Genomic DNA, 22,195 nt, shown 5'->3' with positions numbered 1-22,195 from the left:
TGGTCTTCCTCGGCCACGACCTCCACCACCGCCATGATATCCTCCACCACCAGCACCAACTCGTCCCCGGGGCCGGCCTGCTCTCTGCCCTGCTGGGCCTCCGCACCCAGCACAGCCTCTGCGCCCATCCCCCCGGAACCTAGGGCCTGCAGCGGCCCCGCCTCACCCCAGGCGCCTGCCTGGGCGCAGGGCTCCAGCGCCTCACGGCCCCCCTCCAGGAACAAGGTGCTCCACGATGGCAGGGCAGCCCCGCCTTGCCCGGAGCCCGCCGCGCTCTCCATGTGGTGCTGGTGCTGAGGGAGCAGAGCCCGCAGCGGAGGGAAGGAGCTGGAGGAGCCAGCACCTGGCTCCCGCACGCGGCCGGCAGGTGGAGCTCTGGCGCCCCCAACTGGAGGCGGGAAGCAGAGGCCTCCTAGAGGCGGGAGGCTGGTGAAGGCATGCGCAGAAGAGCTAGGGACCAGATGGCCACGGGGCGACGGTGACGCGACGCCACGCATGCGGCCTTTGTGACACGGAGCCCTGAGTCACGCCCAGGCCGCTGGGCACGGAGCGTAGGGACAATGACAGGGCGGAGCGTGTGCCCGCCCAGACCCCCGCCCCTCGGCCCCCAAGGCACCAGCCAGGGAGCCGGCCTGTGTGCCTCCTCCTCCGGGGTGGCCTCCGCATCTGGAACCTGGTCTATTCCCGGCTATCACCTGCCAGGCCATGAGCCGGAGGTCCCTCATATCACACAGCCCGTGTTGCCTTTCCCGGCCGTCCAGGGGGACCAGGCTGCTGGCACTGGGGAATTCCAATGCAACGGCTCAAGAGGGTGACCCCCTGACCCCCGGAAGCCTCCCCCGGCCCTTTCTTAATGACCCTGAAGGAAAGCCCTGGAGCCATTACCTGGTGCTCCAACCACCGCCAGATCGCTGTGCCCATGGCCTTCCCGCATTTACCCGAACGGTGGCGAAGGGTGTCAGGGGGCCGCCCACCAGGATCCAGGATGCAGGGGCTGCCTCCCTCAGCCCCTCCGCGCCCGGACTCTCCTCAAAAGAGAGGAAACACACACACATAAGTGGCCTCAAATTAGCAAAGAGCCAAGGTCCCTGGCCACCCCACGGTGCCTACAGAGCTACTAACACAGCCCCAGGGAGGTCCGGGATTCGGACTCGGTGGCATGCCAATGGGCAGGCCATGTAGCCTACACAGTGACTCGGGGTAGTCTTTCGTCAAAGCCGCTGGTAGGACTTGCTCCCGCTGTACTTTCCTCTGCCACACCCTTCTCTGTCTGGCTCTCTTCCCATCTTTGCTTTCTCCTTCCTTGGGTGACTCTCGTGTCCTCCTTCCCTCCTGCTCTAACTGCCAAGGATGTCAGAGCTCCAGCAGAATGGTCCACGGAGCCTGCTTTTATCCACCTTCCTGAGGAGCTGAGGCTGCTGGGCCGCTCCACTGCCTTTGGTCCCCCCACTGGCTGCATGTTCCTGCTGTGTCTGTCACCGAGTGGACCACCTGCCTGCGAGGGGATATGGCAGCGAGCATTGGCAGCACACGTGCCCTTTCTCCGGTACTCACCAGGTCCTTCGGGACAGTCCCACGCCTCATGGCGGTCCCCACCTTGGGTGAACATTGAGGTGCCCGAGGGACACCGCCTAAAGTGCCAGGAAGGCCACGTGGGTGATGCCAAGGCCGCGAGGGTTAGTGTTGCATTGTGGGAGGGCCTCATTTAAAAGGAATGGGTCTGGGCGCCTGGAGGATTTCAACCGGAAAGGGGCAGGAGGGTCCCCCTTGGGGTAAAGTGCGGGGCTTTTGGCGGTAGCACGTTTCAGTGTTTCAAAATCTGCTTGTCGACGCAAACGAGGAAGGGAGCAAAACCAAAGGCCATATGGCGGGAGAAGCAAAATTTTCTACCACCGTCCCTGAGACAGCCCAGACGTTGGAGTTACCACTACAGTCCTAAGTACACTAGCTCTTGTCATGTTGCTCGAGCCCCTGAAGGAAGCTCCTGAGGCAATACTGCACCAGAAGCAGCACAGCCGTGGAAATGGAGAAGGCTGGGGGCTCCAGGGGATGGGAGACGGGGAAGAGAGCAAGAGGGGGGAGAGAGGGAGAGTAGGACTGAGGAGGGAGGAAAAGGGAGGGAGGGGAAGGAAGAGAGAGGAGGGAGAGAGGAGGGAGAGGGACACAGAAGGGAGAGGGGGAGGAGAGGGAGAGGGTGAAGAGAGGGAAAGGAGGGGAGAAGTAGAGGAGGAGGGAGGGGGAAGAAGAGAGAGGAGGGAGAGAGGAGGGAGAGGGACACAGAAGGGTGAGCGAGAGAGGAGGGAGAGGAAGAGGAGGGATGGAGAGGAGAAGAGAGGGAAAGGGCGAGGGAGAGAGGAGGGAGAGACTCTGCAGGGAGAGAGGAAGGGAGAGAGGGAGAGGGAGGGAGAGGGGTCAGCTCATGCTGACCACCAGCAGGCACAAATTGGGAATGCCAGGAAGAGGTGGGAGAGAGGAAGAGGCAGCCAGTGCATGAGGACCTAAGGTGATAAAGCTTTGCCACTTTGCGGACAATGCTGACTCTGCACATCCAAGGAGCCCAATGCAGTCCTAGTGGAAGGAAGGATCCAAAGGGATGCCCAGGCCAATGGGCTCTTGTCTTTGGTGCAAAGGCAAGGACAGGCCTCTCGGCAGCCCACAGAGGCGGGACTGACCCATCACACCCCGGGGTTCCTCAGTGGGAGGAAGAGCCAGCTTCCCCTTAGGATGGACGGTGGCCAGAAGGCAGTGGGTGATAACCTTCAACACGTTCAGGGAAAAAGAGTGTAACGTAAAGGTTATGGTCGCCAAGGACGCCCGAGAAAATATGCACCAGGCATCAGGAGAAGGAGTGAGAGGATGAGCCTAGGGTGGTAGGGAGAGGGCCGTGGGGTGGTGGTGGGGGTGTGTGGCTCTAAGATAAGCAGAGTCCTACCCGCTGAAAGGAAGCCGGTCACTAGACCCTTAAGTCAAACGGCTAGCCTGAGATACAAGGCATCCCCGTAAAGTACTCGCAGAGGAAACAGGAGAGCAGGATTTGCCTATGGAACCACGCTGCGTTGCCTGTGTGGCCTGAAGGACAAGTGCATCCAAGCAGGGGCACGTGTAGGATCGTCGGCTCAGTATGCACAGAGCTGGGTCTTGTAAGCTGTGGGAACGTGAAGTGGAGGCACGACACCCAGCCGGGAGCAGGCCCCTCGCCCACTACGTCAACCAAGTCCACCTATGGGCAAACCTGGGTTCCCCCAGGCTGGGGTGTTCCCTGCAACTGTGAGTGGGGAGGGTCCCCAAGAAGGGGCGTTCAGCGTAGAATCGGTAAAGCACTGTCTACCGTGGAGGAAGCCAGCCCCTTCCCAGAAGGAAGCCTACGGGTGGGAGCACCCATGTGTAGGAAGCTAACAGAGCAGGAGGCGGGCAAGCAACCCCAGGGTAGAGCAGTGATGACGGGGTGAACAGGGTCGGGGAGGGCTCAAGGGTGTGAACACTGAGTTCCGCCAGGCGCAGGAGTTCTACCGACCCAAGGTGCCCCGGGCCTACAGGTGGCAATATTGGCTGCGTCCGTAGCGTTGGGATCAGCCAAGCGTTTGCGGAGGAATTTCAGAACGAAGGGGCAGGAAGGACCTCTTGGAGGTCCCCGCATGTCCCTGACGGTGCCTTGGGTAACTCGCTCACGCACAAGGTCTCGGAGGCCTAGCGGAGCTCGATCCAGTGGTGCCAGAGATGTCCGCCTGTCTCCCAGACACACGAAGCGGACAGCAAAGGAGGACGTAACGCAGGAATTGAGGATGGAAAGGGGCATGGGTTACACAGAAACCAAGTACCACAGTGGCGGACGTCAGTCGGTCCTGCTCAGGAGCAGTCTACGCAGCAACACAGCAAGATGGGGATGGCAGCAGGATGTTCTGCCTTTGAAAACCTGCCCACATCAACGCACTGTGCAAGAGACTGAGGCCACAAAGTAGTTGAAAGCGGGAAAAGGGAGAACGATGAGTGACCTTCGGCCCTAAGCGGGGCGGCTGAGGACCCTTTGGTGAGCCCCTCGCTGCCCGGCAGGAGGAGCTTGGCCCTTCCTCTGTTTCCAAGGAGGCGTCACTGCGCCACCCTACGGTACAGGAAGTGAAGGACTTCTTGGGACTCACCAAAGATTCCTAACGCGCCCCCGTCGGAGGAGGAGAGGATTCTGACCCCGAAATGGATGAAACGGGGTCCAATTCACAGGTGGACAGACTCAGAGACAGGAACCCTTACGCCAACCCATTGGCAGGCCAACGGCCCGGCAGCTGTAGCCAAGCAGAGACTCGCAAAGCCCAAAGCACTCCTAGAGGCACAGCTGTGCCTATCTGGGCTCAGCACGGATGCGAGATGGGAGACCTGACGGCACAGGCACAGCCGGGCCAAGACACGCCAAGGCATGTTCGGGAAGACAGACTAACACGGGCAAAGAGGGACGCTTTACACAGACAAGAACACGAAGATCCAGAAGGGCCAGGGACACACACGTGGTTCAGAGCCATGGAACCAGAACGCTAGTGAACTCCTGATGTGGTCCTCTCCGATGAGACAGCAGTCTGGGATCCAGGACTGTGGGTCCCTCAGTGCCCGGGTTCTCGGTCATGCCGTGTCGTGGAAAGGAGATGTAGTCCAGAAGAGGAGTGGTGGGCAGCAGGGCAAAGTTTATTCAGCAAGTGTACAGAGCTCCCCCAAAGGGTTGCTGCGTTCCTGTTCAAGTTTAGGGGGTTTGGGGCGCCTGGGTGGCTAGACGCTTAAGCGTCTGCCTTCGGCTCAGGTCCTGCAGCCAGGCTCCTGGGATCGAGCCCCGCTTCGGGCTCCCTGCTCGACGGGAAACCTGCCTCTCCCTCTCCCTCGGCTGTTTCCCTGCTTGTGCTCTCTCTCTCTCTCTCTCTCTCTCTCTCTCTCTGTCAGATAAATAAATAAATGAATAAATAAATAAATAAATAAATAAATAAATAAATAAATAAATAAATAAATTTAAATAAAATAAAGTTTCAGGATATTGGAAGCCATGGTAATGTACAAAACAAAAGTTTAGGGAGTTGGATAAGCTCTTTCCAACCTGGAGTGTGGGGCCCTGTGGAATCCCTGATAAGGTGTTGCAATCACGGCTTTGATCCTGCCCCTGTCTACCTATGGGGTTATTGTTCACGTGTGGAAGGGTCTTGTGGGCTGACACCTGGAGACTAACTGTCTCAGCTTGTGACAGGGACCAGTGATTCGTGCCTCTTGGTGGTGCTTACCTTGTGGGGTCTTCAGCGGAGAGAGGGCCTTGGGCAAACGCCTTAAGCCCATGTGGAAACAGGAATCTCAGCACCACAGTGGTCATGGGACAGACAGCACACCGCTGCGTGGACTGGGCCTTGCCAGTCCTGAGGAACCATACCACCCCTCCCGCACGCCTCCGCCTCTTTGTCGTCTGGGGGAGCCCAAACGAGGGCCCTAGGGAGTCAGGGCACTAGAGATGCCCGCAGAGCGTGGCTGTGTGAGCTTCTGTGTGCCAGGACATGTGAGGGAGTGGAGTGTGTGTGGGGGTGGGTGACTGAGGGTGCACCTGAGTGTCTGTGTCAGCTTGTGGGTGCGGCTGTTTGAGTGTGTGTGTGAGGACGCAGTGTCTGTGCACCACTGTGTGTGAGCGTGCGTGTGTGTGTGTCCCCCTGCAATCTCTCCTTTCTCCTGGGCCCTTGTGCCGGGACGAGAGGGTCATGTTTCCTACCCTCCCAGCTCCCTCTGTCCCCTCTCCCACAGTCCCTCCATACAGCCTGGCCCTCACTCCTTAACGTGGTTGCTGGTCCTCAGAGCCTGACTGTGTCAGCAGGAGGCTGTGTGCGTTCCTAGACCTGGGGAGAGCAGTGGCACTGGGTTCGACAGAGTCATGGACCTTGAGTCCTCCCCCCATGGAATGTGCGGTGGGTGTGTCTGAGGCCATCCACCAGGGAGCATCCCTGGAGGCCACCATCGGCGTCCACCTAACCTGGCTACTGGACGTGTTTGTCCCTGGCTCGTTATTCCCTTTCCTTGAACTCCCTCATTTCCCCAGGGAAGAGATGAGCCCCGGTTGGCTGGCCTTTCGATCAGGTCTTCTCCCTGCCCAGCCCCACTGGGCCTGGGGGAACGGTACCTCTGCCCCCTAGGATGCAGTCCCAGACCATGCATGTCCTAGCCCTGTGGGCAAGCCTACAGGGCAGGCCGATCCACAGACTGGGGAAGCCCAGGCGCAGAAGGAAAACACCGACATGCAGCCGCTGTGTTCAGTCAGTCCCCTGGAGCCCCTTCCAGGAGGAAGAGTGCGTGTCCCAGAGCACACAGACACACACGCGCACACACACACACACACACACACACACGGAAACACACTTGACGTTGTTTATTTACATTTCGATATTTCTCCAGGGCTCCCGGGGCCTCAACAGGCCTTGTTTCACCCCGGCACCTGTCTTCAGTTATTTCCTGCAGAGAGGAAGCAGGGTGACCCTTCGGCTCCTTCTGAAGTTTCCGGACTGCTTTCCGTCAAGTGTGATGGTCCTCATCCTCATTTCAACATCATGAAGCTCCCTAGACGAGATGGCACACACACACACACACACACGCACAAGCACGCACGCGGGGACACACGTGCACACGGACAGAGGAGGACAGCAGTGGGTATCTTCACTGGGCCATACTTAAGGTTGCTTGAGGGTTTCAAGGTTCTCGTCGGGAATGGCGTTCATTCTCCCCTGGCCAAGCCCCTGCCCCGACTGTGATCGCTTTATGTTTCCTCCAGCCACGTATGAACGAGCGTGCTCCTTCATGACTGCCCGCGGGCCAGTGGGCTTGGCAAAGGAGATGCCTCCGGAATTTAAGGGGACAACTGTGGTGATCAACACAGAGAAGGGACGGGAAGGCGGGGTGCGGCTTTGCACCAGGACACCCAGACATTTGGGCCAAGGGTGCCTCTGGTCACCCTTGTAATGCGCTGCTCGCAGACCTGAGGCTGCGGTTCACGGGCCACAGAATGACAGTTGCCGCAAGTGCAGCCGCTGACCGGCTTTGCTTCTCCGGCTCTGCTCCATGACGCTGCGTGGCCTCGCCTGCCTCAAGCTTCCCCAGGCACAACCCGTTTGGCACTGCACCTCCCCACGTTCCATGTCAGGGTGACGTGCTTTGTCCCGGGGTCGCTGTCTCGGAGTGTTCCTGTGAACCTCAGTGTCTCCCTTTGTGTAGCCCAGGGCCCAGGGATCCCGACAGCACACGTCTCGGCGCCCACGCCCTGGGCTCCTCACCTGTCGTCCTCTCAGTTCCCTCTCCTGCTGCCTTCTTGCTCACATAATACTGCAGGGGATTGGGCCACAGGTCGTCCATGAGGATCTGGCAGGAGAAACGGGGGCGGGGCTCAGGTGTCCATCCCAAGCAGCTGGAGAAGCCAGCAAGGTCATTTACGCTGTGTGTCACAGGGCCCCACCTCAGCTATCCTGCTAGCCCCGGCAAAGCTGTGGTCAGAGAACCAGTTGAAGAAGTTAAGGCTGCTGTTGTGGTGCCTGCGGCTGTGGGCCTCTCGTTCGAAATCCTGGTGCCACTGGATGGGAGGGGAATGAGATGGCCCGTACCCTGCAGGAAGACGAGTGTGTGAGAGGGTGCTGGGTAATGAGTCGGGGAAGGCAACCCGCCCTCCTCCACCTGCCACCGCCCATCCAGACAGCGGCCTCTTACCAGCAGCGCTGACGACATACTCCTTCACAACCACTTCATTCCGGAAGTAGGAGTTCTTGCGAAAGAAGAGCAGGATGTGGCGGCACTCACGGGGAAACCGCAGTTCCTCCACCTGCCCGGCGGGAAAGTGGGGCAGAGGCGTGAAAGCTCTGTCCAGCAGACCTTGACCCTCCTGACTTGGGGGAGGACTCACTTTGGCCACCCTCTCCTCTCCTGTCCCCCACCCCGGCCTCAGTCTCCCGGGCCAGACCTTCAAATCCGTCAGGTAGCCAAGTATGCCTTCATCTTGCTCACTGATCATGGCTGACATCTGCGGGTGGTTCACAAACTGCTTTCGGTCAAGGAGCTCCGAGGGCTGGAGATGAAAGAGCTACAGCAACAGAGCGAGTCTGGACAGCAACCGGGCACTGTCTCCCCTCTCCGCCGCAGGGTCCCACTGCCTCCGCCCCGGCTGCCTCAAGGACCACGGCGCCCCGTGGTGCTACATATCTCAGCACGGACACAGGCAGCTGGCATCCTGAGAGACACCCCTCCCGCCCCACACCCCCTCCACAGCTCATCCTCGTGTGCTGATGGCTAGGCAGAACTAGCGCGTTCCCGGACAGCACACATTCCTGCCTCAGGCTGACCGGGTGGGCTCTCACCACCCCTTGCCTGCAGCATTCTACCCAGGGGAACCCGTGCTTGGTGTGAATGTGTTTTGGGTGAAGAGACCCTGCTGCTATTCCTGACTCTGACCCGAACCAGTGCTCCTAGATGCCCAGCGGAGTTTCAGTGCCTCGTGCGACACCCAGAGCACCCTGAGGCCCCCACGCCCAACCGGAACCAGGATTTCCAGGCTGTCTTGATCCCCACGGCATGAGCGTGTCCTCTGCAATGCTGCGGGGCGTGAGAGGGGTTCCCCCCCATGATGCATGTTGATAGTCAACAGCCCCCTCCCTCTCGTTCCTCATGCACTGGCCCAGACACATCGGAATCCCTCAGTGACAGCATGAAGGATACAGCCTTGGCCCAGAAGCCAGGGATGCCCCGGATAATGGCGCTTCGGTGTTCCAGGTGACGCTGCCGCCTCTGACATGACTTGAGCTTGAGCCGAGAGTAGGACCTGCTGGCTTGCTTATTCACGGGCTCCAGCTCGGACTGCAGGGCCCCTAGAGCCTCGAGCGGGGACAGGGATGGACCCCGCCGTGCCTCTGGCTGTTCTTCCCCTTCCTGCTTCTCCTGCGCCTCTTCCTCCTTCTGGCCCTCCTCCCTGGCCTCCTCCTGCACAGCCACCTCCTCAGCCTCTTCAGCCTTCTCCCCTTCCTCAGGCTGCTCCCACTCCTCGGCCTCCTCTTCCTCAGCCACCTGCTCTTCCCCATCTGCGTCCTCCTCCTTCTTAGCCTCCTCCTCCTTGGCCTCAGATGCTCCGTCCACAGAATCCTCCTCAGCCTTCTCCGCCTCCTCATGCTCTTTCTCCGTGGACTTCTCATTTCCCTCATCAGCTTCCTCCCCCACCTCCGTAACCTCTTGGAGGTATATCTCAGACTCTTCCGCAACAGCCCCCTCCTCAGTGTCCTCCTTCTCATCCTCAACAGCCTCCCCTTCCTCAGCCTCTTCAGGCCGTGCCACCACTTCAGCTTTCTACTCTTCCTCACACTTGACTGTGTCCTGAGACTCCACCGCAACTTTGGCTTCCTGCTCAGCCTCCTTGTCCTCCTCCTCCTCTGATTCCTCTACAGTGTGCTCCCCTTCAACCTCCTCTACACCAGGGTCCAGCGCTACCATGATATCCACCGCCAGCACCAACTCGTCCCCGGGGCCGGCCTGCTCTCTGCCCTGCTGGGCCTCAGCACCCACCACATCCTCTGCGCCCAGCCCGGCGGCACCTAGGGCCTGCAGCGGCCCTGCCTCCCCCCAGGCGCCTGCCTGGGCGCGGGGCCCCGACGCCTCACGGCCCCCCTCGAGGACCAAGGTGGTGCAGGACGGCGGGGCAGCCCCGCCTTCCCCGGAGCCCGCCGAGCTCTCCATGTGGTCCTGGTCGCGAGGGAGCAGAGCCAGCAGCGGAGAGGAGCTGGAGGTGAGAGCACGTGGCTCCCGCAAATGGTCGGGCAGGTGGAGCTCTGGCGCCCCTAGTTGTCTGCGGGAGGCAGCGTCCTCCCAGAGGCCGTGGGCCGCTAAACGCATGAGCACAAGGGATAGCGGGCATGCTGTGACGCCCCAGGATGACGCTCTATCACGTATGCGGCCTTGGTGGGAATGAGTCCTGAGCTAGCCCAGGACAAGGGAGAACCCCGCGTCCAATCAGGTAACGGCTGGTGGGCGTGCCCACGCAGGGCCCCGCCCCTCGCGCTGCAGGCACCACTCAGGGAGCCAGCTGCGGCGCCCCGCCTGCCGTCCCGCCGGGACACACCTCCACCTTCACCCCTCCCGCCGCTTCCTCCCGGGGGGCCCTCCGCCTGGTATTTGAAGCCAGGCAATGCCAGGCTGTCCCTCGCCTACCCGAATAGACTCCTCTAGGACTCAGGACACGGTACACACCCCCGAGAGCCCTGGACCAGTGTGTGTGGAAAGCGTCAGCCCATGCCCCGGAGAATCTAGGGCAATTCCAGGACACAGGTGCCCCGATGCTCTCTGCCAGGCCAGCGTGGGGGGAAAAGTGTGGCCACAGTTTGTTCCAGCCCATGTCCTTTGCTACTCAGGAGAAGAGTGACAAAGAGTGCTCTGTCCATCTGCGTGCCTGTGCTTTCTTCTTGCTCTCCTCTCCGTCTTCCTCTAAGTCTTTGGGTTCAGGTGCTCTTTCTCTGGCCCCTCACTGGCCACACGGTCTCTAGGGGAGAAGGACTTCAGGACAGAAGATGCATTCACCCCTCTGAGCAGCTCTTTTCCCTGGGCATAAAAGCCCTGTCCCCCTCTGTGACTGGCACCCAGTCAGGTGACCCTGGAAAAGGTCCCAAGCGGGGTCCCACAGCAGCACACTCACCCAACAACCACGCAAGCAGACACGCAGTGTGTTTGCCCTGGAGGACAGAGAAACTGACCCTTAGAGGAGCCACGAGCATAGAGCAAAGGGGACCCTGAAGAGGATGTCTGGGTGAACCCTGTTAAGAGGGTGGCAGGTGATGCCGTCTGCTGGCCTGGAGCCACCTGTCTGTCTGCTGTTAGGGAGGTCAGGCGGCAAGGAGCCGAGGACGGCACCCAGGACACACGTAGCAGGAATGCACACGCCTTTCCCACTAGACACAGAATGTCTTGTGCTGCATTGTGCCAACACTGCGAATGCCATGGGAAGGGGTTCCCGGCTCGCCTGGCCTGCAGAAGAGAACGTACCCTTCCTAGCCTTGGCCCGTCCAGGCCACCCGGGTCAGACCGTGAGCGGAATATCAGGCCGGGCCACCACGGCCCCGCGGCGGGCTCGCAGTCGTGGTGAGAGGACACCCAGAGTGTGCTTGTAAGCCGGCACAGTAAGCTTTGGGCAGTTGCTTTGGTGCCAATGCAAGCCAGTCTCTCCAGGCATGACTGAAAAGTAGGGCCTTCTTCCACACCCACTTAGTCCTCGGTGCCGGCAACGTAAGACTTACTCCCTGGCAGCTGATGCCTGCATCCAATCAACCCCACCTCATTCCACGGCAGACAGGTCTTCCACGTGGCCGAGGCAGCACGGCGCCTTGCTCTGGGGGCCCAGGGCATGTGGCTACCGTCCAGCCTTTCCTCTCCCTTTTATAGCTGGGAGGTCCTTCCCGAAAGCCCAGAGGAAGCCCAGAAGGTTCCAGGGAAAGCAGGCATGGTGGGCTGGCCCTTTCTGGGGACTTCTAGGGCCTAAGGCATGCTGGCCGGTCCCGTGGGACCAGTGGGGTCCATGGGTCTTCAGCTCCACCTTGCGGACATGAAGAATCCTAGGGACCAGACCATGGGAGCTGCCAGGTTGCCCTGCAGCTTAGGAGTCAAGGAGCCGGGAAGACGTGTATGAGGGAACAGCCTTTCCAGTGGCTCAAGGGAAGCTCCCTGTGCCCACGGCACTGCGGCTCTCCAGCGCACTACTCTGTTCCTGAGGAGTGTATCGGGCTTCAGATCCCCACCACTGCCGCACAGTGGTGCCACCTAGTGCTGTTCCGGACATGGGGCCATGGGCCCAGCAGGGCTTCCAGAGCCCGAAGGCCAGAACCCTCCTCTACCTACAGCTAGCTGCTCCGACAAGCAGGAAGGAACAGAGTTCCCCAAAGACGAGAGGCCAAGAGTCCAAACAGGCTGTGCTGTCAGCATAGCAGCCCAGGGGCCACTGGGTCGCTCACACAGAGACCATTGATAGGCAACAGGAAGACAGAGCTGGGGCCCACGTTGCGAGGTCCAGTTGTGGCAGAGCTAGTGGGGAACGTCACCTGGGGAAGTGCGTCCTCGGGGGCGTGCTGGTGGTGGGAGCCAGCTCAGGGGTAGTGAGAGGTGTTGATTTGGGAAGCGCCTGTCGACTCAGGAGCAGCCAGCTAGGTGCCCCTCGGTGAGGCAGAGAACACGGGCCCTGAGGGTCCACCTCCTCTCCTTTCCCTCTTCTCCACCTGGTCCACAGGAGGCAGAGATGACCGCCCCAACCTGGAGCTCATCGGACACCAGGACGGCCCTTCGGCCAGGAGGAGCGCTCCCCTCAGGACTCTTTCCTCTGCAGAAACGTACTGCCAGTGGGGACTTACTTACTCTTTGGGACCCTTGGCCGACAGCGCAAATCGGGGCACAAGTTCTTAGCCCCTCTGTAGCACATGCTGAAACCTCACGGTGTTTCCCACAGCTGGGACCAGCCGTGCCAGCAGCACAGATGGGAGGTCGCTTGACATACGCCTGCCAGCTCCCACCCCTCCCTGCTCCCCTTGGCCCCTCTGCGTGTGGCATCCAGGGGCAGACACACCCCTGAATACCCAAGGAATGCCCACGACGTCTGTGTGTCAGGAGGGATGTGGCTGCAGTCAGCCACTGGCCCCTTTCTCCTCAGTCAGCAGAGCTAGAAACCCCGCAGTCCCTCTCCATCATCGAACAGGGCCTACAACCACACTGGGACAGGTGTGTGCTCATGCAGACACTTGAACACACAACACACACACACACACACACACACACACACGCACGCCTGTGGGAGGGTGGTGCAGAGGGACAGGACGTGGGTTTGGAGGGACCGTGAGGGACCCTGAGGAACCGCCTCCTTAGTCCTCCAGGGACACGTGGTTTTGCGGTGATCCTGACTAGAGGAAGCATGCACGGGACGGCATCACAGCAATGCAGGGCACGCTTCCAGGAGAAAGGGTACAGGGAGAAGCTCTCCAAGCGGGGTGAACGGGGCGGTAGCAGAGCCACCGGGCCACGAGTGCCCCGCTCGGCACGCCCCTTCCCCTGCCCTGAAGAACACGGCTCCCATGTAGAGAGGTGTGCCCTTCCCGTCCTCCTCCCTGACCTGCCAAGCAAGAGCGGTGGTCTCTCCACAACCAAGCCCTGCCCTGCCCTGCCCCCGTGCCTTACAGCCCCCGCACACACGGAATCCCACAGACCAGGGCTGATCTCCTACTGGCCGTGTGCTGGGTCCCCCATACACATCCACACACAGACACATAGGGCTTCTGAACTTGTTTATGACTCGCCCGCCATCCCTGGCGATCTGGGTGCTGGACACCCTCTAGAGCTGGCCCTGAAGATCTGTTCCCCCACGTCTGTCCTGTGCGGGCAGAGCACCACGTAGACTCGTCCACCGTCTCTCACAACGCTGGACGCCTCCTCCACTGCTTCTCGTTGGTCCAACTCTGATGCTCTGCGGTGTCCACGTCCGCACAGCTGCCGTGCCCACGACACACACACACAAACACACGACACACGGACGCACAAGGGAGGTGTTCGTGACACTGCCTCATGCCGAGGATCGCTAAGGCGGCGGTGACCGAGGGCCCTGTCCTTGTGGGATCCCGCTTCCTCCTCCTCTAGGGCTTCACCACCCTCCTCCAGATGGCCTAGTACCATTGCCAAGAATGGCCGTGTGGCTCTGGGAGGCCACGGGGTGGTCCGTAACACGGAGGGACGTCGGAGCGTCTCGGGACAAGGGAGCCCCACTCGAAAAATTTGGCAGACTGTCCCCACCTGAAAAGCCAGCAGGAGAACTGAGGACCCGGCGGACGGCCATGGGTGAGTGTTCAGAGAAATGGGGTGGAGGAGCCTTGCTTCCCCCGAACGACCTGAGACTTTCTGGCTCACACCTGGCTCACCGGATGAACTTGCCCCAGTGGACACCCTGCCCTGGGTGTGTGCCCTGAGTTCCCTCGCCAGGGTCCCTACTCTCCCTCCAGCCGCTCCCTGGGTGATCCGGGGCCCAGGGTCCTCTGAGCCTCAGTTTCCAAACTGAGTCCCAAACCCGACTGTGCCCTGGCACCTCCCACACATATTTCAGGACGCAGTGGCCCGGCTACTCACCGACAGGTCCTCCTGTCTGCTCAGTGTCGTCGGCTGCCTCCCTGCCTCAGGTAGTACCGCAAGGGATTGCGCCACAGGTCCTCGATGATGATCTGGTAGGGGAAACCGCCCAGGTGAGCACGGGGCCCGGGCCCCCTTCCCAGGCTGCCCCCATTGCCATCACCAATGCTAATGAAGGCCTCAGCGGCCCCACCTCGGCAATCTTGTTAGACCCTGGGCAGCTGGGGTCGCACAACCACTTGAAGAAGGTAAGGCTGGTGGAGTCGAGTCTTCGGCTTGGAGCTCCACGTTCTTCATCCCAGAACCACTGCACTGGAGTGGACCGAGTCGCCCTGTATCCTGCAGGAAGGGAAAATTCAGGGGAGGCCCTGCACTGCCTAGGACCCACACCCTGTCGCCCTCTCTCCCGCTGTCCTCTCAGCCTCTCTCCATCCTGTGCCGGCTCTGGCTTCCACTTGTGTCCCTGCACACTCCCTGCTCCTCCCGAGTGCCCACCTGCCCCCCGCCGGCCCGCCCCCGGCACCCTCGAAGCTCTAGCCCACTCCTACCGGCAATGCTAAGGTGATACTCCTTAAGGATCACTTTGTTCTGGAAGTAGGGGTTGTTCCCAAAGAAGAACATCAACCTGCTGTGGTCCTTGGGACGGCCCAGTTCCTCCACCTGCAACATAAAAGAAAGACGAGGGGAAGGGGACTTGTCCTCCACGGGTCCCGAGATGCTCCCTGCATCCTCCGCTGAACAATACTACCGGGCCCTCCCTTGCCCAAATTCCAGTCCCAGTGGTCCTACCCCCGCCACCCACTCCCAGCGCTGACCTCCAAATCGGTCATGTAGCTGAGCACATCTTTGTCCTGGTCACCCGTCACGGCTGATATCTGGGGGTGATTCAGGATCTGCCTTGGGTCAAGGAGCCTCGCCTTCAGCGCTATGGAAGGAGAGCCAGGACCAACCCAGCCCTTCCCGGTGAGAGGAAGGGCCCCAAACAGGGCACGGGTAGAACCACCAGGCCCTGCTGCCCTCCCAAGCCACTCAGCTCCTGCGCTTTCATCACAGCTGCTCAATACCAGCAGGTGCCTTGGCTTCCAGTGCCTCCGAGAGGGTCTGCGCCCGGCAGGACAAGGTCAAGGGCCTGCCTGTTCTCCCTTCCACCGTCACCCTGGCCTGTGTGTTTGGCAGGCAGGCAGTGACTGCTTTGGGTGTCCAGATGTGGTCGGTCCCGCTCTCAGGGCCGTGTTTGCTTATGTGTTGGCCTGCAGGCCTGTGTGCTGGAGGGGCCTTCTGCGCCCACAAAGGGGCCACTCATCTCCCTTAGCCTGGCTGCACACCCACAGGGCAAAGGGAGGGCCCGTTAGGTTCAGCGAGAGAGGGAGGGAAGGGGGTTGGGTGGCAACGGGGGGGAAAGCAAAGGAGAGACAGAGACAGAGATACCCACACAGGAGGAAGGGACACAGAGGGAGGGCAGAGGGGAGCGAGGGAGAGGGTGGGGCGCACATAGAGGGGAGAGACACGGAGGGAGCAAACGGGGGGTGGGGGGGCGCCTGGGCATGGGGCCGCAGCCTGGCTGTGTAGGGCCTGAGGAGACAGTTTGCAGCACCGCATACAGCGTGTCTGGGTTTCTGATGTATGGGGAAGTGTGGCGGCCTGCTGAATGACTCTGGAAGCCGCATGAGGACGCAGCAGTGGGTGGGCACTGTACTCTTTAGAAAAGAACACAGGCTCTGAAGGACAGGGAAGGGGGTGGCCTGCCTCTCAATAGGCATACCCCACGCAGCCGGCAGGACGTTTCCTTCCAGGACCTGCCCCCTGAGCCAAGGGTGGAACTACACTAGACATGCAGGGTGTGGACATGTGCTCCATGACCCCTGGGAGAGGGTTGGGAGTGCTCCCTGCAGTCCCAGAGCATTTGCCCGCAGCTTCTGCTCAGACGTGGTCTCCACAAGCCTCAGCCCTTGCCTTCCCCCCACCTTCAAGGCCCACGCCCCTGTGCTGCGCCTTATACGGACGGGGGACCCACTCCCACTGGGGGTGGAGAGGGGCCGGGGACCCTTTCCCCCAGCGCTCCTGCCCGTGGCACAGCCTCTGCTGGTCCCTTCCTCCCAGTGGACCTCCACCGCAGACAAACCCAAGCCCAGCAGGAGAAAGGATACCGCCTGGGCCCAGAAGCCGGGGATGCGCTGGATGATGGCCCTTCTTCGAGCCAGGTGAGAACTCCGCTTCTGATTCATCCTGCGCTTGAGCCGCAAGTAGGCCCTGGTAGCTTGGGCATCCACAGAGCTGAGCGCGAACTGAACCATCTCCAGCGCGGCAAGTGGGGCGCCGGCTGTCTCGGGACCCAGCCCTGACTCCCCCTGCTGCAGCTGCTGCAGCTGCTCTTCCTGCTGTGCTTGCACCGCCTCCTGGTCTTCCTCGGCCACGACCTCCACCACCGCCATGATATCCTCCACCACCAGCACCAACTCATCCCCGGGGCCGGCCTGCTCTCTGCCCTGCTGGGCCTCCGCACCCAGCACAGCCTCTGCGCCCATCCCCCCGGCACTTAGGGCCTGCAGCGGCCCCGCCTCACCCCAGGCGCCTGCCTGGGCGCAGGGCTCCGGCGCCTCACGGCCCCCCTCCAGGAACAAGGTGCTCCACGATGGCAGGGCAGCCCCGCCTTGCCCGGAGCCCGCCGCGCTCTCCATGTGGTGCTGGTGCTGAGGGAGCAGAGCCAGCAGTGGCGGGAAGGAGCTGGAGGAGCCAGCACCTGGCTCCGGCACGCGGCCGGCAGGTGGAGCTCTGGCGCCCCCAACTGGAGGCGGGAAGCAGAGGCCTCCAAGAGGCCGGAGGCTGGTGAAGGCATGCGCAGAAGAGCTAGGGACCAGATGGCCACGGGGCGACGGTGACGCGACGCCACGCATGCGGCCTTTGTGACACGGAGCCCTGAGTCACGCCCAGGCCGCTGGGCACGGAGCGTAGGGACAATGACAGGGCGGAGCGTGTGCCCGCCCAGACCCCCGCCCCTCGGCGCCCAAGGCACCAGCCAGGGAGCCGGCCTGTGTGCCTCCTCCTCCGGGGTGGCCTCCGCATCTGGAACCTGGTCTATTCCCGGCTATCACCTGCCAGGCCATGAGCCGGAGGTCCCTCATATCACACAGCCCGTGTTGCCTTTCCCGGCCGTCCAGGGGGACCAGGCTGCTGGCACTGGGGAATTCCAATGCAACGGCTCAAGAGGGTGACCCCCTGACCCCCGGAAGCCTCCCCCGGCCCTTTCTTAGTGACCCTGAAGGAAAGCCCTGGAGCCATTACCTGCTGCTCCAACCACCGCCAGATCGCTGTGCCCATGGCCTTCCCGCATTTACCCGAACGGTGGCGAAGGGTGTCAGGGGGCCGCCCACCAGGATCCAGGATGCAGGGGCTGCCTCCCTCACCCCCTCCGCGCCCGGACTCTCCTCAAAAGAGAGGAAACACACACACATAAGTGGCCTCAAATTAGCAAAGAGCCAAGGTCCCTGGCCACCCCACGGTGCCTACAGAGCTACTAACACAGCCCCAGGGAGGTCCGGGATTCGGACTCGGTGGCATGCCAATGGGCAGGCCATGTAGCCTACACAGTGACTCGGGGTAGTCTTTCGTCAAAGCCGCTGGTAGGACTTGCTCCCGCTGTACTTTCCTCTGCCACACCCTTCTCTGTCTGGCTCTCTTCCCATCTTTGCTTTCTCCTTCCTTGGGTGACTCTCGTGTCCTCCTTCCCTCCTGCTCTAACTGCCAAGGATGTCAGAGCTCCAGCAGAATGGTCCACGGAGCCTGCTTTTATCCACCTTCCTGAGGAGCTGAGGCTGCTGGGCCGCTCCACTGCCTTTGGTCCCCCCACTGGCTGCATGTTCCTGCTGTGTCTGTCACCGAGTGGACTACCTGCCTGCGAGGGGATATGGCAGCGAGCATTGGCAGCACACGTGCCCTTTCTCCGGTACTCACCAGGTCCTTCGGGACAGTCCCACGCCTCATGGCGGTCCCCACCTTGGGTGAACATTGAGGTGCCCGAGGGACACCGCCTAAAGTGCCAGGAAGGCCCCGTGGGTGATGCCAAGGCCGCGAGGGTTAGTGTTGCATTGTGGGAGGGCCTCATTTAAAAGCAATGGGTCTGGGCGCCTGGAGGATTTCAACCGGAAAGGGGCAGGAGGGTCCCCCTTGGGGTAAAGTGCGGGGCTTTTGGCGGTAGCACGTTTCAGTGTTTCAAAATCTGCTTGTCGGCGCAAACGAGGAAGGGAGCAAAACCAAAGGCCATATGGCGGGAGAAGCAAAATTTTCTACCACCGTCCCTGAGACAGCCCAGACGTTGGAGTTACCACTACAGTCCTAAGTACACTAGCTCTTGTCATGTTGCTCGAGCCCCTGAAGGAAGCTCCTGAGGCAATACTGCACCAGAAGCAGCACAGCCGTGGAAATGGAGAAGGCTGGGGGCTCCAGGTGATGGGAGACGGGGAAGAGAGCAAGAGGGGGGAGAGAGGGAGAGTAGGACTGAGGAGGGAGGAAAAGGGAGGGAGGGGAAGGAAGAGAGAGGAGGGAGAGAGGAGGGAGAGGGACACAGAAGGGAGAGGGGGAGGAGAGGGAGAGGGTGAGGAGAGGGAAAGGAGGGGAGAAGTAGAGGTGGAGGGAGGGGGAAGAAGAGAGAGGAGGGAGAGAGGAGGGAGAGGGACACAGAAGGGTGAGGGAGAGAGGAGGGAGAGGGAGAGGAGGGATGGAGAGGAGAAGAGAGGGAAAGGGAGAGGGAGAGAGGAGGGAGAGACTCTGCAGGGAGAGAGGAAGGGAGAGAGGGAGAGGGAGGGAGAGGGGTCAGCTCATGCTGACCACCAGCAGGCACAAATTGGGAATGCCAGGAAGAGGTGGGAGAGAGGAAGAGGCAGCCAGTGCATGAGGACCTAAGGTGATAAAGCTTTGCCACTTTGTGGACAATGCTGACTCTGCACATCCAAGGAGCCCAATGCAGTCCTAGTGGAAGGAAGGATCCAAAGGGATGCCCAGGCCAATGGGCTCTTGTCTTTGGTGCAAAGGCAAGGACAGGCCTCTCGGCAGCCCACAGAGGCGGGACTGACCCATCACACCCCGGGGTTCCTCAGTGGGAGGAAGAGCCAGCTTCCCCTTAGGATGGACGGTGGCCAGAAGGCAGTGGGTGATAACCTTCAACACGTTCAGGGAAAAAGAGTGTAACGTAAAGGTTATGGTCGCCAAGGACGCCCGAGAAAATATGCACCAGGCATCAGGAGAAGGAGTGAGAGGATGAGCCTAGGGTGGTAGGGAGAGGGCCGTGGGGTGGCGGTGGGGGTGTGTGGCTCTAAGATAAGCAGAGTCCTACCCGCTGAAAGGAAGCCGGTCACTAGACCCTTAAGTCAAACGGCTAGCCTGAGATACAAGGCATCCCCGTAAAGTACTCGCAGAGGAAACAGGAGAGCAGGATTTGCCTATGGAACCACGCTGCGTTGCCTGTGTGGCCTGAAGGACAAGTGCATCCAAGCAGGGGCACGTGTAGGATCGTCGGCTCAGCATGCACAGAGCTGGGTCTTGTAAGCTGTGGGAACGTGAAGTGGAGGCACGACACCCAGCCGGGAGCAGGCCCCTCGCCCACTACGTCAACCAAGTCCACCTATGGGCAAACCTGGGTTCCCCCAGGCTGGGGTGTTCCCTGCAACTGTGAGTGGGGAGGGTCCCCAAGAAGGGGCGTTCAGCGTAGAATCGGTAAAGCACTGTCTACCGTGGAGGAAGCCAGCCCCTTCCCAGAAGGAAGCCTACGGGTGGGAGCACCCATGTGTAGGAAGCTAACAGAGCAGGAGGCGGGCAAGCAACCCCAGGGTAGAGCAGTGATGACGGGGTGAACAGGGTCGGGGAGGGCTCAAGGGTGTGAACACTGAGTTCCGCCAGGCGCAGGAGTTCTACCGACCCAAGGTGCCCCGGGCCTGCAGGTGGCAATATTGGCTGCGTCCGTAGCGTTGGGATCAGCCAAGCGTTTGCGGAGGAATTTCAGAACGAAGGGGCAGGAAGGACCTCTTGGAGGTCCCCGCATGTCCCTGACGGTGCCTTGGGTACCTCGCTCACGCACAAGGTCTCGGAGGCCTAGCGGAGCTCGATCCAGTGGTGCCAGAGATGTCCGCCTGTCTCCCAGACACACGAAGCGGACAGCAAAGGAGGACGTAACGCAGGAATTGAGGATGGAAAGGGGCATGGGTTACACAGAAACCAAGTACCACAGTGGCGGACATCAGTCGGTCCTGCTCAGGAGCAGGCTACGCAGCAACACAGCAAGATGGGGACGGCAGCAGGATGTTCTGCCTTTGAAAACCTGCCCACATCAACGCACTGTGCAAGAGACTGAGGGCACAAAGTAGTTGAAAGCGGGAAAAGGGAGAACGATGAGTGACGTTCGGCCCTAAGCGGGGCGGCTGAGGACCCTTTGGTGAGCCCCTCGCTGCCCGGCAGGAGGAGCTTGGCCCTTCCTCTGTTTCCAAGGAGGCTTCACTGCGCCACCCTACGGTACAGGAAGTGAAGGACGTCTCGGGACTCACCAAAGATTCCTAACGTGCCCCCATCGGAGGAGGAGAGGATTCTGACCCCGAAATGGATGAAACGGGGTCCAATTCACAGGTGGACAGACTCAGAGACAGGAACCCTTACGCCAACCCATTGGCAGGCCAACGGCCCGGCAGCTGTAGCCAAGCAGAGACTCGCAAAGCCCAAAGCACTCCTAGAGGCACAGCTGTGCCTATCTGGGCTCAGCACGGATGCGAGATGGGAGACCTGACGGCACAGGCACAGCCGGGCCAAGACACGCCAAGGCATGTTCGGGAAGACAGACTAACACGGGCAAAGAGGGACGCTTTACACAGACAAGAACACGAAGATCCAGAAGGGCCAGGGACACACAAGTGGTTCAGAGCCATGGAACCAGAACGCTAGTGAACTCCTGATGTGGTCCTCTCCGATGAGACAGCAGTCTGGGATCCAGGACTGTGGGTCCCTCAGTGCCCGGGTTCTCGGTCATGCCGTGTCGTGGAAAGGAGATGTAGTCCAGAAGAGGAGTGGTGGGCAGCAGGGCAAAGTTTATTCAGCAAGTGTACAGAGCTCCCCAAAGGGTTGCTGCATTCCTGTTCAAGTTTAGGGGGTTTGGGGCGCCTGGGTGGCTAGACGCTTAAGCGTCTGCCTTCGGCTCAGGTCCTGCAGCCAGGCTCCTGGGATCGAGCCCCGCTTCGGGCTCCCTGCTCGACGGGAAACCTGCCTCTCCCTCTCCCTCGGCTGTTTCCCTGCTTGTGCTCTCTCTCTCTCTCTCTCTCTCTCTCTCTCTCTGTCAGATAAATAAATGAATAAATAAATAAATAAATAAATAAATAAATAAATAAATAAATAAATAAGTTTAAATAAAATAAAGTTTCAGGATCTTGGAAGCCATGGTAATGTACAAAACAAAAGTTTAGGGAGTTGGATAAGCTCTTTCCAACCTGGAGTGTGGGGCCCTGTGGAATCCCTGATAAGGTGTTGCAATCACGGCTTTGATCCTGCCCCTGTGTACCTATGGGGTTATTGTTCACGTGTGGAAGGGTCTTGTGGGCTGACACCTGGAGACTAACTGTCTCAGCTTGTGACAGGGACCAGTGATTCGTGCCTCTTGGTGGTGCTTACCTTGTGGGGTCTTCAGCGGAGGGAGGGCCTTGGGCAAACGCCTTAAGCCCATGTGGAAACAGGAATCTCAGCACCACAGTGGTCATGGGACAGACAGCACACCGCTGCGTGGACTGGGCCTTGCCAGTCCTGAGGAACCATACCACCCCTCCCGCACGCCTCCGCCTCTTTGTCGTCTGGGGGAGCCCAAACGAGGGCCCTAGGGAGTCAGGGCACTAGAGATGCCCGCAGAGCGTGGCTGTGTGAGCTTGTGTGTGCCAGGACATGTGAGGGAGTGGAGTGTGTGTGGGGGTGGGTGACTGAGGGTGCACCTGAGTGTCTGTGTCAGCTTGTGGGTGCGGCTGTTTGAGTGTGTGTGTGAGGACGCAGTGTCTGTGCACCACTGTGTGTGAGCGTGCGTGTGTGTGTGTCCCCCTGCAATCTCTCCTTT

This window comes from Ursus americanus, chromosome 37 (assembly GCF_024610735.1).
Source record: "Ursus americanus isolate L20-20 chromosome 37, mUrsAme1.1.p, whole genome shotgun sequence".
Taxonomy (NCBI): domain Eukaryota; kingdom Metazoa; phylum Chordata; class Mammalia; order Carnivora; family Ursidae; genus Ursus; species Ursus americanus.
Note: the sequence above shows the minus strand (reverse complement) of the source record.